Consider the following 14,242-nt stretch of genomic DNA (forward strand, 5'->3'; position numbering starts at 1 on the left):
TTCTATTCTTATAAAGACGGGTAATTACAATATTACCAAAAAAAAGAAGATAGTTGTTATATCATATATGAGGGTAATTTTACAAAGAGCGTACTGTTATAAAGTTGGTTGTTGCTGTTATAGGTAAAATGTTGTTATAGAGAAGTAAAATATAACATAAAAAATTGGTTCCGGAAAAACTTGGCTATTATAGAAAAGTGTTATTGTATACGGATATTGTTATAGAGAGGTCCGACTGTATATAGTTTCTTATTTATTTGAAGAAAAAGAACAAAAAAACTTGTGCTATCTAACCTTGAATATGACGATTTTAGTTTCTAGAAGCAAAATCAGGTCAAAAGTTCAGTTAGATTAGATGCCGCCCAAGATATTTGAAAATTTCCGCTTTCCTTGCTAAGAATCCTTTTATTACCTTTATTTATTATGGTTGAATTCTAAAAGGATTTAAAATATACATGCTGATACACTGACAGTATAAATTGTTTGTACTGTTAAAATATTTTAACCTGTGATATAGCAAGTAAACTGCCATTTTTACTGGGCTATCAATTAATAATTGTCATGATGTTTACTTATTTACTTTGTAAAGAAAATATTACATCCATGTTTCTCCCTTGTAGTAGTCTATGACAAGAGTTGAGCCTTTGCCATTCCTTAGATAATAAATTCTAAATGAAAGTAAAGTCACACTTTGAGTTTGTTTATTTTCATCAAATGGATAATTTTATAGGAGTACAATGCTATTGAATTTCTGATTTCGTCATAAACAATGACAGATGATAGAGACAAACTTTGAGGTATTTTTAGTCTGAAACTCTCTTGTATATATGCTCTAAAAAGGAGTGACGTGCTCCTTTTTTACTTTAGAATCCCTTTTCATGGTTAATTATTTACTGAAGTTGAAGCCACGTTATTCTTTGGCAGTAAATTCGAATTTGAAATCTTATGCTAAAAGTTGTATGGTTACATGTCTTTTTGTCCCTAGTGATGTCCAAAAGTGTTTTCTCTTCTCTTGCTTGGACGTTTTAGAATGAGAAGATAAATATAAAAGAGACAAAATTAGCAATTTTCTACATTTTGCTTACTAGCTCATATTACTTCTTTTAATTTTTTTCCCGGGAGATTAATTTTGTAGTCCTTTACAAATATTAGTTTAACGATTTTTTCTTCACATCAGCAAATTGATAAAAGATAATATAAAAAATGTATAAATAAATCACGAAAGACTTTCATAGAATAACTTTCTTTTGTTCAAATTATAGATGAGTATAAGACGTAATTTCCTCTTTTCTTTTTTCTCATTGTTTCCATATGCCACACTAAAATAAGCTTCAAAGAATTAAAGAAGAAAGTCTTGTTTAAAACGAAAAGAACAGGCTGTTTAGCCACTGAATCTCTATGAACATATATACAAAGCAAAAGCCTCTTGTACACTTTCAAAGAAAAATGAATCTCGCACCTAATTCAACTTTAAAGAAAAGTTGGCTTATGAGATAAGAATTGTTCAAAATTATATAAGGATGAAACAACTCATCGCCTCAATCAATATGAACACTTAATACCCCTCGTGCATCCAAATCTGGACATCTGAAGCGTGGAGGCCGAAAATTGAGCTAGTAATCAAAGATTTTGAATGGAATCTGACTCGATAACATGTAAGATAATGAATCTTGAGTCTAACTTAACCTCAAAAACTAGCTCATAAAGTTAGGATTGTCCAAAACCATATAAGTAGACAACAATCTAATCCTTCTCACCAATATAAAAGCCATAAAAATCATTGGAACTTCCAAGGAAAGCACTGAAGATTTGAACAAGAACCATCCCAAGTAGCACCACACAAATCATGCTTTTTTCCTTCACTAGAATCTACACCATCACAACACTTGCATACAATTCCAAGAGTCTCAAAAATCTTTAAGTACTCTACTGATGAAGAAAACTTATTAGTATGTTGTTGTTGTAGTACAAAAATTGGTCTTGCAGCATCTACAAATCCAATTCTTGATTCTTCTTGAAATGAGAAATTGAAAACCAAAAGGGATAGCAACACAAAATGAAACTTAAATGATGACATGTTATGTTTTTGCTTGTTTCAAACTTTGTGATTATTGAAGCAGAGGACACATTTATATATATGCAGGTTCTTATGTGTTCCTTGTGGAGAGTCTAGAAGAAAGTGAGATTTAATTTAATAAAATAGATTAAGTCAAATTTAACTCTTGAATGGGTGGCTGTATTCATCTACTTTGAAAGGTACATGAGACGTATAAATGTGGGCTTCTAGAGATGAGTGTACAATACCACAGATAAGCTCGCCCGTACTTGTTGAATTTTTCCTTCGTTCATAAAATAGAACTACAATACGTAATTATGTTTAGAGTGTTTTGTTAATGAATTTATTCTTGTACTTTTGTTAATAGGGGATATAGGATGAACCAAATGAGCAGCAGCCTTAAAGCTACTAAATTTAACCTGGCCTACTTCAAACTATGTTTTGACCATTAAACTATCTCCACGGAAAGAATCATATATTAATATTAGATACCATATCATTAGGATGAAATAAAATAGAATCAAAAGGAATTCTATCCCAAAGCTTTAATGAAACTAGTTGGAGACATTCAATATGACACCCCTTAAACTGTGATGCAACCAATTCATTTCGGACTATTTATGACTTAGGTCCCGTGACCTTTTCGGATCTAATTAATTTGGAAAAGCACTCCCTGTTAACTTGTTTTATAACAATTATAGCAACTCACTTGTCCGGATATGTTTTGGCTGCTACAGCAAAAATAAACAGTCAGCCTCTCTACCTACAAATGTAAGGGTAAGGTATGCGTATATCCTACCCTTCTCAGATCCCACTAGGTATGTTGTTGTTGTTGTTGTTGTTATTGCTGTTATAGCGAAATATTGTTAGAAAACATATAATTCAACATAACATGAAAATCGATTCCAAAAAAGCTTGATTATTATAGTAAAATGTTATTATAGAGGATGATTTTTGTCGAGATGTCTGATTGTATATGCATGAAGCGATAATCAACCACCAACCATTGGTGAAATCAAGAATTTCACTACTAGAAGTAGAGATTTTTTCCACCGACATTCAATAGGAAATTTGTCTTTATAAAATATGATTTTCCTACCTCACCCTCCTTAGATCCCACTTATGGGATTACACTAGGTTATGTGATTATTATAGCAAAATATTGCTATAGAAAACATATAATACAACATGACATGAAAACCGAACACGAAAATCGATTCCAAGAAAAACTTGATTTTTTAGTGAAATGTTATTACAAAAGATGATTGTTATAGAGATGTTTGATTGTATATGCATGAAGTGATAACAACCACCAACTATTCGTGTAATCAAGAATTTCACTAATATAATTTCACTACTAGAAATAGAGGGTTTTCCCACCGACATTCAGTGAGAAATTTGTGCTATAAAACATGATTTTCCCACCTCATTCCAACTGAACTAACTCACTGAGAAAACGCATGGTGAGAAACAATTTTCCACTGAAATGTTGGGAAACTTCCTATTTTTTCTGTGTGAAAACACTATTGTTTACGTTTTTCCCACTGAAAAATTTGTGCTATAAAACACTACTACTTACGTTTTTAAATTTAGTAGTGTTTTTCTGTGAAGATGTTTAATTGACAATCCTCGAGTTTATATGGATCCGCCACTAACGCCAACTGCTAATTATCAATAAAAAGGAAATAAGCTAAGTAGTATGTTTTTACACCCTCCATTCCAAAATAAATGAATTTTTGGAATGTTAAAAACATTGATTAAAGGGTAATTTGTCAATATTATTCTTTTGCTTGTCAATGTTGAGATTTTCGGAAGACCCCTTAAAGAGATGGGTAATCTTGAAAAGAAAAAAAAATTGATATATTTTTTGCCTTTGAAAAATTCATTTAGTTTGGACCATCAAAAAGGTACCAAAATTCAGTTATATTAAAATGGAGGGAGTACTATTTAAGGAAGTATGTAAATTCTTGGAGTCCGCAACTTAAATGACCCAAAAAGTGGCTGTAGAGACGAAAATAACGCAATAAAAAAAAGTTATCAAAGTAACCTTTGCGCACTAAATTAGAGCTCAATAGGGGTTATATTTTTTTTTTTTGTACAATTTTAATGTTCTCACATTTTTTTTATACTTTGACCAAAGATTAGTGATGTTTCAAAACTCCGAAATATCAATATTTTATTAGAACTTGATATCTTTTTCTGCGAACAATAATGTCGGCTCATTACATCAAGTATAACTAAACGTTTGGATAGTTGTTTTGTGCCCCGAAGTAAGTTTTGTTTGTTTGAATCTTGTTATCTAGAGGTTTAAGTGTTTTATTTATAATTAGTTTAGGATGTAAAATAACATTTATCATTAAGAAGTAGATATGCAAAAATTATACTTAATTGGCTTAATAACTAGATAGACCCTTAAACTTGGCATGTTTTGTAAGATAGACATATAAACTTATAAGGTGACCAGATAGACACTTAAACTTGCTCAAAGTGTATTTTTCAAACACATTTGTATTGAAGACCTGTGTGTGAGGTCCAAACGCCAATTATGTAGCAAATAAATAAATACTTTTCCATGTAAGAAAATATAGTCCAACCACGTGTAATTTTATTTCCATGTAAGCAAATAAGCGTCTGAAGCTATAGTACCCCTCGTTTGTTCAACCGCGCTTTTTTTTTCGTACCTCCAACTTTAGAACTACTGCATTCCTCTCCCACTCCTTATCAAATTCTTGAGTTTGAAACCACCTACAATTCTAAAGTCAAAACTCATCTAAACTCTACAAAAATCATGAAAAGGTGGAAATTTCGTCTTTTGATCGGGGATTGAAGGGTTCATTCTTTGCATTCATAGTCAAGGATTTTGATGAATATTTTCGGAGATTTCAGTTGATTTCATCCCTTCATTGATAAATAGTAGTAAAAGGTAATCTTTTCGGTACAAATTTGTGGTTTTCATGAGTTAAGGCTTTGTCGTTATTTTGGGTTAAAAGTTAGGGCTTTTGTCAAGGATTTTGGGGAATATTCATATTTGTATATTCTGCTGCAATTCCACATGGATAGCATTATAAATGTCAGATTTCACCATGGGGGAAAAGTAACCGAGACGGGATTTCCCAAATACGAGGAGGAGTTAGGGGTTCGACAGTGGGGTATCGACTTAGATCACTTTTCTTTGGTTGAACTCAATTGCTATTCACGTGAAATGGGTTACTTTATAGTTGAAGGGTTTTATTACCAAGACACAAAAACAAAACAATTTAGTAGCTTTGAAAAATAACTACCAAGCCGTTGTCTTGTCTTGAACTTGAAGCATGAGGACTTTTTAGATATTTTCATCAAACATGTGGTTAATGATGCTTTTGTAATGGAAAATGTGGTCCCTACAGGTTTTGTATCTGGTCCACAAGGTAGAGATAACGAATTGGGGTCTATGGTTCCACCTAACTTTACTGTTGATAGAAATACTACTCAAAGAGTCGATGCTGCTGGAGCTTTAGAGGCAGACCTAGATGCAAATCCATCTAGTGTTGGTGCTGTAGAGACTGATCTAAATGATAGTGACTGTGAAGATTTGGATTTTGGTGAAGATTTGGAGGACATACCTGGTGAAGATGACAGCGATGTTGATGAAGAGTTAAGGGGCTTTAGAGAAAAGCAAAGCAACGAAAAGGAGAGAAGCAAAAAAAAAAAACCGGTGGCACAAGAGATTGAACTTGGGGAGGTTGGTATAGATAGGGGTTTTGAAGACTTTCAACAAAGAAAAGAAAATAGGTATATAGGAAAATTAGCTGGAGATGAGGAATATATAGACAACTCTGATGTTAGCAGTGATGATAGTAGGGATGAGCTAGATTCTCAAGCTGAAAAGGGGGTTGATCTACCAGTTAGAAGGCGAAGCAAGAAAGTTAGATATGATTCTAATTGTAAAGTTGCTATTTTTGAGCTTGGTATGATCTTTGACAGTCTTTATTGAATTCCGGAAAGCTGTGGCAGATTATGTTATTCAAAACAAGGCACAATTAAAGTTAAAACCAAATGAAAAGCAAAAAGTCAAGGCTAGGTGTACAAATGAAAACTGTAAGTGGGAGCTGTATGAAGCTGAGGACAAGGAAACCAAAAATTTTATGGTGAGTACGTATTATCCAACTCATAAGTGCTTAGAGAAGACAAAGAACTAGCTTTGCACAACAAAATTTATTGCTAGAAAATTAAAGGAGAAAATCATTTCTCAGCCTGACATTGGAGTTTACAAGATTCAAGAACACGTAAAAAAAATGTGGGGAATTTATGTGGCAAGATCTTTATGTTATAGGGCGAAGATGAGTGTAATTAGTTCTTTTTTAAGTTTCATAAAGTATGAAAAATAATTGGTATTTGAAGATATATTAGAGTTTATGGCTGGACTTTAATTGTTACGGTAGCCCCTTGAAACGGTTGTTTGTCTTTGTTTCTGTGTAACAGGGGCTTATCCCAACTATTAAAGAGTTGTTACCCAATTGCGAACAAAGAATGTGTATGAAACACGTATGGTCCAATTTGGGCCCAGGATTGGAGAGGGGAGGAAAGAAGAAAACAATTTTGGAGGTGTGCTAAGGCTAGCTTTCCTGTAAAGCTTAAAGATGAACTTGCAGCACTAGGAAAATTGGGAGAGGGAATATGTGAGGACTTACTCTCCCTTGATAAGGAGCACTGGTGTAAAGCTTATTTCAGGTATGAATCTCAATGTGATGTAGTAGAAAATAATATGTGTGAGACATTTAATTATTGGATTGTAGGTCCAAGACATAAATCTATTATAAGTATGCTTGAAGAGATTAGGCACAAGATAATGAGTAGAAATGTTGATATGAGGAAGTTTCCTGATACTTGGATTTCAGACATAGCACCAATGGCTAGGGTAGTATTGGAGGGAAACAAGGACTTAGCTAGGAGATGTGAAGTCCTTTTTAATGGCGATGTTGGATATGAAATTTGTGATGGTGAGTGTAGGCATATTGTTAACTTGCCAAATAGGTCATGCACTTGTAGACTTTGGATGTTAAAGGGAATTCCATGTCCACATGCTATTTGAGCATTCTATCACAGTGGAGAAAAAGCAGAGGACTATGCGGAACATTGGTATAGAAAAGACACCTTCCTGGAAGCTTATAAGTGTTGCCTTCAACCAATGCCCAATATGAAAATGTGGCCTGAGACAAATAGTCCAATAATTGATCCACCGAAGTGAAACAATGCGGGTGACGAAAGAGGGACGGAGATTTAAGAGAGAGAAAGAAATGAACCAAGAAAGAAATATGGTAAAGCTACCAAGATTGGAGTGAAGATGACATGCTCAACTTGCAAACAGACAGGTCATAATAAGAAAGGGTGCAAAACAAGGGTATTATTCAACTGTCTATTTTTATTTGAATTAACATTGTTATGCCCTATTTTTAACGAAATAAAACTAGTTCACAACTTATGACTATGTTTCCTCTAGTTTTGCAAATTTGCGGAGTCGCCACCTAATTTTAGGAAATATTAGGAAACCATTTGTAAAAAAAAAAAGTAAACTCCATTTTTTAGTCTTTGAAACACTGAGATTCTAGGTAAGGGTTTTATTTCTAGAGGGGAAGGTGTTAAGCATCCTCGAGCCTATCCGAGGACGGTCTTTAAACTTAGTTTAATTAACACTAGAGGGGATTTTTTTTATCTATTTCTCATTTTTATTATTATCTATTTTTAAAGAATTGCGGAAAAAAACTACTCTATCAAAACTATTTGTATGAAAAAAAGGGAATTTTTAAAGTAATTATAACTACGTGAATAAATGCATATTTTATAAAGGAAGTAGTTAATGGTAACGCATGCATAGGAAAATATGCATTGATATTTATTTTATATAAGAATATATGTATAATATAGAATAAAGAGGGGTATATTTTTATAAGAAAATAATGTATATATGTGATATGTAAAATAATTAGATAGTATATGTGGTATATATGTATATGAAAATGGTACATGTGTATGATTATTGTAGGCGAGTGGAGTTAGTATGAGATGTAAACATATATATATATATATATATATATATATATATTCATGATATATTTTGTATACGATAGTATAAAACGAGAGGATTAGAAATGCATATTTTTTAGAAAGAAAAAAAATAATGTATATGTACGATATTTATATCCTATGACAAATGGCATTCAAAAATAGCTATTTCTGTTATATGGAAATAATATATACATATACGCATGATGAAAAGACGATTAAAGGAATTACTGAAAATAAAATAGTATATATATATATATGTATGAGTGCATATAAAATGAGATATTTACCTTATAGCTTTCGTAAAATAGCTTGAGCCACTATACTTAGCTCTAATATAACCTCATTTAAATTTAGTGAATCTAACCTGTTCAATATGTTAGCATAAAATAGAAAATGATTACCCATAAAATACGCATCTTATCCTTTTGAAACCCCTATTTAAATCGCTCACTTTTGTTAAAAGGGATTGAAAAAGAAACGTTAATTAACTTTAAAGAAGAGAAAAAGAAAAAAAATCAGCCTTATCTATTGGTTAAAAATGTTTACAACCTGTGAAATACGCAAAGTTAAAGGGACGTTTGTCACTTTTTCATCCTAAGCTATCCTTAAACCAAGATTTATATCTGAGGAAAAGTGGCCAATGACAAAGCTCGGCCATTCACGAGTTCACAAACAAACAAGAAATAAAATCCTACAAATACAAACCCATAAAAATGTTAGTCAGAGGGTGCAAATAACGTATAATAATACAAAAGATATAATTTTAAGAGAGGAAGAGGGACGTGGACTCTTTCGACACGAAAATAAGGGACGGCTATACACGAGAACGACATTGTTGCTACTGCTTTTCGGCCTGGGCTGAAATTGGAGTTGCCATAACTCCAACATTCTCCCAAGTGTGTTCATGCAATAAAGAAAAAAATAGGAGTTAGGAGCAATCTCAATAAAGGAAACACAATGAATAAGACATGGAATTTATACAGCTATTAATTCCTACTCAACATGTATTCAATATACTTCTGTTTAAGCATGCTTAATCCTTCCTCCATACGTGACTTCATTATAACAAAACTAGCAGCAAACATATCCTACATTCAAACACTTCTCTTACAGAGAACTTCTTAAGGAAGAGGGCAACTCTCCCTACTTTTTAAGGAAAGAAAACTGGATGTCCAGTTTGGACATTATCAATTAAGCACAAACAAACACATGATCTTAAATATTTAAACATATGGAGTAAAGTTTTATGAGCATCGTAACAATATTAATCAACTATCGTACAAAACACTTACTTGATGAAGATGAAGGACAAAAGGAGATATTGTAAGAAGAGACATGTCATTTAGTTATCATAGCTCTTAAATTCAGGAAATAACCAATTGGTAAATGATGTTGTATAGTGGTTAAAACAAGAGCCGTATACAACATACTCAGGAAACAACTACAACAACCATCCTTTCTCGACTTCTAATGTTCACAAAATACCACGGGTCACTACTTTTATTTTTTATCTAGTTTTACCCACAAACGGAACCTTTTAACCACAAAGCATAACTAGGATGCCACAAAGGCTGTCACAATAATAAAAGGGCCTGGATCTACAACCTCCATTAATCAAAATTCAAATTCTCGACAAAAGATAACTCAAATAGCACATTTTTTTTTAGAATCCTAACAGAAAATGACAAAACAACCCCTAAACTTTAATAAACTAGACACATTATACCATCATTTCAGGGACACACTGCCTATGGGAGAACAGCCGCTGGATTCATATATGTGTTCAACATTCATGAAAGGGCTAAAAGGAGAAGCAAATGGTTCAGAGAAAAAAAAAAAAAAAGAAATTGAAGCAGTTGATTAAAACAGAAAAGACTTGCTTGTTCAAACTAAAATTTCATATCAGTCAAAGAATGGGCCAAAAAAAAAAAAAATTCAAACCTTTAGAATGAGGAGGAAAACAGTAGCTTCAATCTAAGTGCTTAATCATCCTCTTAATAGTTTTAGCCATGTGCTTAGCCCCTTCTTATTTCCCTCGACTACAAATACTAGTTTATAGTAAGGCCACGATCTTCACACAGGCCACTAGTCATGCGAGTTGAAAGACTATATGAACACTTAATCACATAATGGTTTTCCAACAATGTAATATCAACAGTAGAAATTTTCATTTTTTTTACTTAAGCATGGCTGGAGATTTTGTAGTCATATGAAATGGGGAGAAGGGTTTAAAATAAAAACCATTGATCACATTCTTAATACCAAACTCTAACCGATGTCATTTCACAACCTTTAGCATCTCATTCTGCTCCTTTTAAAATAAAAAAATAAAATAAAATAAAAAAATAACTACGGGGATGATCACTCATAAAAACATAGATTTAACAGAGAGTTACATGTTAAGCTTAAACAACATTTTCAATCAGTGCCAAAGTCTCCCTGCGATCAGTTTTTTCGGGGTCGTTATTGTTAAACGTCTTAGTGGAATCTTACCCTTAAGCTCTAGATATCCTTGAAGTCACTCACAATCTTAATTTTAGCCATGGCGGTAAGCGAATTCACGCTCTTGGAGACAGAATTCAGACAACACAAAAACAAGTTCTTCAAACCGCCATATACTTAGTTGATTAGGACAGAATTTCAACTAGTCGTATGCATATTCAACAGGTTGCTAAATGCTTCCTTTAAGCATTGTTAATTCATGATGGTTATGTGCATATTGAATCCTAATGAGAGCAACCAGACAAATAATCCTTTGAGGAAGATAAAAAGAATATTTAAAGTGACAGTAGAAGTTGATCACATATTTGAGCGGATTTAATCAACAACTTTCCCTTTAATAAAAAAAACAAACAACTTTCCCTAATCAAAATAGTAACCCCTTTTTTTTAAATCAAAAGAGTAACCTTTTTAACCGGAAAACAATAGCCTTTCTAGTTTTAAAAAAAAAACAGTAGTTTTTATATATATATATATATATATATATATATATGTCAAAACAGTGTTTAATCAACTATGCAAAACTTCGGAAAAAAAAAATCGATGAATAAGAGTGTACTAGTTTGAAAGAAACACACCAGCAAACTAAACCATGAGTGTACTCCTAGCAACTTAGTGAACCTTAGATAGACTAATCCAAAAACCAACTCCAACTACAAACAAGATCAACCCAGAACAAGTGTGTCAAGTGTTCCCAGAAATAGTCCCAGCCAAACAGAAATATCAACATAGCAGTTTAGACTTAAACAACCAACAAAATGAAACTGAAACCAACAAGCGGAAAACTGAAGCAGATGGGCTTAACAACAGACACTAACTCAACTGATTTTGGAGACGACATTACAAAACGAAACAATAATTCAAGATAAGAGTGCAGTCCCTATAAACATGATTTCTAATGCAACAGGTCTTACTCTTCAAATAAACCTATTGGAAAACAGCTTATTCCCATTTCATATTACCTTCATAGTATAACTTTTACCTGCTAGTAGAAATACAAAAATCCTACAAATAAGATCATAATATCCTATTCTTCGAACCATGGTTAAATATGTGCTTATAAAAAATAATTACAGAGTCTAACAGACTTTAACATTATTTAGCCATCATCTTTAATGCCTTTTTTAGTTAAACAAAAAAAAAAGTATTATTATTTTTCGTTTTTAGACAAAAATCAGTAGGATGATAAATCCTGCTAACATTTAGATAAACAAAAAGCACTTTTGTTCTAAAGGAAACAAATCATATTTCAAATCATGCTAAAGTATAAACCACTAATCAAAATGAAAATACACTTCTTTATGTATGCATAAACCTTCAGTTTGAACTCCAAATTATCCCGTAGCGAATCAGTACTTCTGGGACACATGTTAGACTAGTAGATTTTATTAAAAGCGCCAAAGGAGCACATGTTTTAACTTGCGCAAATTCATGAAGTGAACTGTTTATGGATGATGTGGATAATTTTATAGGCACGATAATGATCATACAGGTATTAAGATCAAACAACAACTAAAATGAGTTACCTATTCGCATTTTTTACTTTAATAAATTAGTAGCCTTCCCTTAAGATGTAGAATGCATTTCAAGCTATATCACAATTATAAGCAAAGAGGTACGGACAGATTTAACATGTTAAGCAAATATTTACACAATAGAAGCATAGTCAAACACATGTTCGGTGAATTAACCACTAATTCTTCTGAGTGTGATTAGTCGTTTTACATTAACTCGTAACAAACGAGAACAAACTCATTTCAGAGCCCGTTTGGATTGGCTCATTTCCGGTTTGTATCCATCGGATTGAGAGATGGGCTGATGGATCTTTGCTCTTCCCCGTTCTCCGAGGTCTCAATCGACCTTTTATGAGTTGTCGAGCTCCATTTTTCAGAAAAAGGGAGATGGGTGATGGGAGAAAAGGCGACTGACGAGGACAGTGGCGTCGCTGACCACTTTAATCCAGCGGTCCGACGGCGGTGAGGTGACGGAAGTGACGTGATGGTGGGTGGGGTGGGTGGTGACGGCTAGGTTTCTTTTTGGGAGAGAAAAGGCTGGTTTGGTTAGCTCATTTTAGTTGAAGATGAAGTAGAGACTTGGGGGCTGTTTGGTTTGGGGTTTGGGCCGGGTCGGGTCAGTGGGCTGGGGCGGGTTAGGGATATTTTTGGGCCACAGATTTTTGTAGAAATAGGAATAGGATATGGCCCAAATTTTAGGTAGATGAATTAATTTCTAATCCCCTCTATTTCAATCAATTAATTAAAATATGCTTCTTCGTCTTGATTAATTCCCACAAAAAGCATACCTATATAAATTATGACACAAGTAATTTAATATACGCATTTAGTTTAAAAAATAGAGTAAAAGATGATTAATACGGTAATAAGTAGGATTAAAGGAAAAATGCCAATGCCAATGTTGATATACGAATATCAACATTATTATTTTTTTTGTCGAATGATTTTACTTATATATAAAAAAAAATGATGTTTAGTCATTTTTAAGAACCAATAAAAATGTTCTTAACTTTAGAGAGATATATCTCGAAAAACAGCGTAATAATTAGTGCAAATATTCCTAACTCGTTTGGGGGATTTTTTTTTCAGCACTAAAAGCATAGCTAAAATTAATTAAACGAAAAGGGAGGGCCAAAATTGGGTGTCAACAAACATTATTTATTTACACTCTAATATTTTTCTTTTTAATGTATGTAAAGAATTAGAAGTGTGTGTTTCAAGAGATATGGGACAATCTTCCACTAGTTCTATTGCAACATAATGGTACCAAGAAGTGCAACTACTCCTATTGTTCCTATGGCCAGTAATCCATCTTCTATTTGTGAAGATATATCTAGAGTTCAAAAAAGTCAATCCAAATCAGGTGCATCTGGAGGGAGAGGGAGGGAGAGAGGGAGGGGAAGCAGTGGTGGGATTCCTACTAGTGCTTCAGGACTTGGAGTTGGGGGAGGTAGAGGAAGAAGTGGTGTTGGTGCTAATTCGGTGCCTTACTGCTTCTACTAGTGTCGCAACTTCATCACGATATGATTTTTTGGTGCTACAAGACCAGGGTGCGGGGATATGGTATTTACCGACATACGTCTTTGGAACATCAATATTCAACATATGTAAAAAAAAATTCTTAAATCTTTTGCGGGATATTCACTATTTTGAGATGTTGATTCTAATTTGAATTTACTTAAACATTGCGGCAAGGGATGCCAGTGGAAGAGTTCTAACACCGGACTTCGAAAAATGCGTATAATGCTGATATTGATCTTGGCTTTCGACCTCGGGTCTCAAACGGAAAGGCAAAAGAAAGCTATAACCACTTCCCAAATTCAAAGATCACGAAACATTGTTGCAAGTGCCGGAAAAAAAATTGAAAAATGTTGCTTCATCAAATGATATGAGTGAGCCAAAACAAGATGCAAGTGCTTTCGTATTTAAGAATCACTGGGAGGAGGACTTTTGTAAATCAAGTGCTTTAGCACAACGTGTTTTGCTTTTTGGGATGTTATATTAATTTCTTCAAAGTAGTTGTTTTGTGGAACTGAAGCAACTCTTTTACCATATTTTGAGCTTTAATTGTAGTAATTATAGCACGAGGATATCCAAAGTTTCTTGATGGTATCTATTTCGATTTTCT

General features: G+C 33.2%; 2 long non-coding RNA genes across 2 annotated transcripts; one reads left to right on the forward strand and one right to left on the reverse strand.

Annotated features, from left to right (window-relative positions):
- Window positions 1–1,269: 1,269 nt before the first annotated feature.
- LOC132058474 (uncharacterized) lies at window positions 1,270–2,466 on the reverse strand. Its single transcript, XR_009415316.1, has 2 exons — window positions 1,885–2,466; window positions 1,270–1,749 (listed from the first exon to the last, which is right to left on the reverse strand). It is a non-coding gene; the product is annotated as an uncharacterized LOC132058474 (long non-coding RNA).
- A 1,974-nt stretch (window positions 2,467–4,440) lies between these two features.
- Window positions 4,441–7,270, forward strand: LOC132057078 (uncharacterized). Its single transcript, XR_009415067.1, has 3 exons — window positions 4,441–5,192; window positions 5,644–5,960; window positions 6,518–7,270. It is a non-coding gene; the product is annotated as an uncharacterized LOC132057078 (long non-coding RNA).
- The last annotated feature ends 6,972 nt before the right edge of the window (window positions 7,271–14,242 follow it).

This window comes from Lycium ferocissimum, chromosome 5 (assembly GCF_029784015.1).
Source record: "Lycium ferocissimum isolate CSIRO_LF1 chromosome 5, AGI_CSIRO_Lferr_CH_V1, whole genome shotgun sequence".
Classification (NCBI taxonomy): domain Eukaryota; kingdom Viridiplantae; phylum Streptophyta; class Magnoliopsida; order Solanales; family Solanaceae; genus Lycium; species Lycium ferocissimum.